At 38.7% G+C, this 3,934-nt stretch overlaps 1 protein-coding gene across 1 annotated transcript in view; it reads left to right on the forward strand.

Moving 5' to 3' along the window:
- Erc2 (ELKS/RAB6-interacting/CAST family member 2) overlaps window positions 1-3,934 on the forward strand; it is a 784,984-nt gene that overhangs the window by 187,865 nt on the left and 593,185 nt on the right. The window lies entirely within an intron of this gene.

The following is a 3,934-nucleotide window of genomic DNA, read 5'->3' on the forward strand; positions in this document are numbered from 1 at the left end:
AATGCTTGATAAGAAATGTACTCATTATCTTGCCCATGTAATTGTAACCCCTCTGTACAGTATGTTCACAAAAAATAAAAATAAAAAAAAGAATTATTCAGAGTGGACATGAGCCTTGGGGCTGGAAAAGAAAAGAATGAGGCTATTAGATTTTGTTTGGGCTAAGTCACCTAAACTACCAGTGGTTCTCAGTCTTGCCACTCCTGATAAAGGCTTCAAACCATGATGGCTTATGATATATGTTAAACAAATTGAGGAATGTTCCAGTTTTTACATGCAGAAACTTGAGATATAGTTTGGAAATGAATTTTCAGTGTTTTAGAGCAGTTTATACATATGGGCGAAGTATCCAGTAGGTCATCTGAAAGGTGTGTAGGACCTGCTTCATTTCAGAAGTTTTATGTAATATCTCATTTAATCCTCAGAGAGACTCTAAGATGAATATGATCACTCCTATTTGATAGCTAGCAACCTAGTGATTTAAGCACTTCTTAAGGCCACATATGCACAATTAAGTACACTGATGAACTCTTTTCTATCAGGCTGCCTCCCATTAATGAAGGATTAGTGAAAAATTAAGTCACTGCTATAACAACAAAAGATATTCATGATATATTTTTCTGGAAATCAAGAGAAAACTGCATATTAGTGAGAGGAAATGTGTTTTATTACATAAATATTGAGTAAATTCCCAATCGGAGCTATTAATGTCAAAGCCACAGTCAGCTTATGTTAATTAAATTTTGTGTCTAATTTGTATTGAGTACTAAATTTATTTCAAATTGATTTTAATCCCCTGTTCGGAATAAGGATCTAGCACGATGGTTTTTCAATATTAACCAGCAAGCATGATTTTCATTTGTAGTGGGTGCTAGCTCCTCCTAGCTGCTCTGGGCTTCTCTCTTAGTTGTTCGAAGGCTTTTGTTTTCTTCATGAAAGGGGTCACTTTTGAGCTTCCAGAGTAAGGTGAAAGAATTCTAGTCGTGTACACATCAAACTATTATGTGGAAAGAGGGAAGACTTTTCTTGTTCTTATATGTGGAAATCCAGTTGGGAGTCTGTCTTTAAGTTACCATTTCTCAAATTGTTACGAGGTTCCCATTACATAGGATCTTGTCGAATGCAGTTTCATATTAGGGCTGAGGTCGAGACTGAGATCCTGCATTTCTTTCTTTTTTTAAAATAATTTTTTATTGTGAAAATACTGTACAGAGGGGTTATAATCACATGAGCGAGGTAATGAGTACATTTCTTATCAAGCATTGTTGCCTCCACCTTTGTTGTCCCTTCCCATCCCTTCCCTCGAGATCTTACATTTCTAACAAGCACTAGATTCCAGAGTATACTTGGAGCAACAAGGGACTAAACCATACAGAATGTCTGATGGTAGCAGAGGAGCTTTCTCGCTCAATGGGAAGAGAATTTAACTCACTGGGAGAAAGAGGTGGATCAAAGTAGATGAGGTTAGACTTAGCAAGAAGAGATTTCCTGCACTTACTCATGGGAGGAAGGTAGGAAATAGATGTCTCCTCACAACTGGAAATCTCTGATGACTATCTAGGATCCCTTCCTCCAGAGAAATACATACGTGTGTGTATGTGTGTGTGTGTGTGTGTGTGTGTGTGTGTGTGTGTGTACTTCCCAGGGTACCTTGAGGAGACTGGTTGATGCACACTCAATAGGCTTCTTGAGTGGATCTTGATAGTCACTGAGGACAACTTCACAGGAACAAAGCTGTAGTGCTATGGAAAAGCAACCAAGAGGTCCTGAGCCCAGAGAGGAGCTTGACAAGTGCTGAGAGGATGGGGATGGGCAAATGAAGGACTCAGAATACAAGGTCCTTGTTGGACTCTACTGGGTATACTAAGTCACCAACAGTTGATACCATAATGGCATTAAACTCCAAGCCACTGGCTAATCTGACATTATCTATAGAAGACAAACACACTCCAAAAAGAGCTTTCCCATTGTTGACAATGTAGAAGTGAAGCTAAAGGAAGGAGAGAAGGTTGCAATCTTGTCATTCAACAAGAGGTAATTGAGTTACTTTTTTTTGCAGGGAAAGAGGCATGCTTTCTAAGTCAATGTTCTATCATGCTCCAAGCCCTTTTTGTGATAGTTTGTTTCTCAGATAGAGTTTTGAACTATAATCTTCCTACCACTGCCTCCTGAGTAGCTGAGACCATAGACATGAAACTTAAATATATGGCCATGATTGGATTCCTTCTAATTACCAAGTTTAAATTAATTGCATCTTTATCCTCTCCTAGTAGGTATAATTAATAATTAGTTGCATTGAAATGGAAAGAAATACAAAATTGTATTTTTGTAAAGAAAATGTGACTGTTTTCCACATTGCCTTTTAATGATTACTGTAATAATTCTTAATCAGAATCAGCTAAATTAACTACTTTCCTTCTTCAAGTTAGTGACTAAACTGTACTTTTTCCATATCTATTGGGTATTGGTATATGTCCTTGATGTGTATTACTTTAGTTACATTAAGAGGTAATTAAAATTAATATTTACAGACAGCTATTGTTACCACTTCACATTTTCCAGGTGAGGAAACTGAGGCTGGGGGAAGCTGACTTATTTGTCTCAGCTTATCTAGCTGCTGCTGATAAGGCATAAATGAAGAAGGCTAGACTTAATGATTCAGCATCCAGCCTTAACACTGGGCCTGGCATATTAAAGATCACAGTCAATGTCTGAGTGAATAAGCGAATGATAGTGTAAATGTGTGGCAGTGTCAGCTGACCAGTCAGTAGGTGGGGAAATTCTGTCCTGTGCATGAGAAGGAAAGGTTCATTCTTCTCAATGAATTCGTTGTCCCCAGTGGACTACCCTAACTCAGAGCTGAGCCTTTGGCAATACTGCTGGTTCCTGTCAGAAAGTATGCACACAAAGTACAAGACAGCAGACTCTACAAACTGATGTTCTGGGAATGAGAAAGAAAAAAAAAAGCTTTGTGGTTTAAGGAGTTTTAAAAAATGTTGTTTACTCTTGAACTGATTATAGTAGGGGGGTTTTGGAATAGGGGCCAAGAAAATATCTCAGGTCACTTCATGCCTCTTAGAGTCACTTTACAACTCCCCATCATACTGTTGTAATCCATGGGCAGGATAAAAGGGGATAGTCTTCCAGGGCAGACGTAAAGAAATTACAGCCAGCACTAAGTTGTGCCAATTTCATACTTGGGCGCCAGCCCTCTCCCATCCAGTCCAGCCTAACTGACAATGCTTTTGTCTGTTTTCCACATTGCATTTGGATCCCTGTTAATCCGATTAAAACGCCAATCCCATACATAGTATTAAATCTCCTGCTAAGACTTTGAGGTTGAGTTCCTAATTAAGAGCTTTTCTTCACCTACCAGAAGCACAAGTCCTGTTGAAGACTTATGCTTTTAGAGCTTAGGGAAGTTTTAGAATTTGTATCTCACATACCAATTCTTTAAAGCCTGATTTGTATGCAAACAAGTGAGTATTTCCAGAGCTTTCCAGTTGCAGTGCATATTGAACATGGAATGAATTGTGAGTGGTGTGTTCACCTATAGTTACCTCTGTAGCCTCACACTTACAATTGAGGGCCACAAAGTCCCCATTTATGTATACATTAGAATAATCCTTTGGGGGAAAAAAAGCTTGCAAACTAAAATGAATCTTGCTGATTTGTGTTACTGTGACCCCTTTGTACATCATCTTCACAACAAAAATTTTAAAAATGAGCCTTGCCTTTGGATTCTATATTTCCATTCTAGAATGTGTTTGAAGATTTGTTTTGTGTAGAAAAAAAATTTTTTTTTTTGGTCCGGTGTGGGGCCTGAACTCTGGCCCTGGGCACTGTCCCTCAGCTCTTCAGCTCAAGGCTAGCGCTCTACCACTTGAGCCACAGCGCCACTTCCGGCTTTTTTCTCTTTTGCTTATGTGGTGCT

The sequence above is a fragment of the Dipodomys ordii genome, unplaced genomic scaffold (assembly GCF_000151885.1).
Source record: "Dipodomys ordii isolate 6190 unplaced genomic scaffold, Dord_2.0 Scaffold132, whole genome shotgun sequence".
Lineage (NCBI taxonomy): Eukaryota > Metazoa > Chordata > Mammalia > Rodentia > Heteromyidae > Dipodomys > Dipodomys ordii.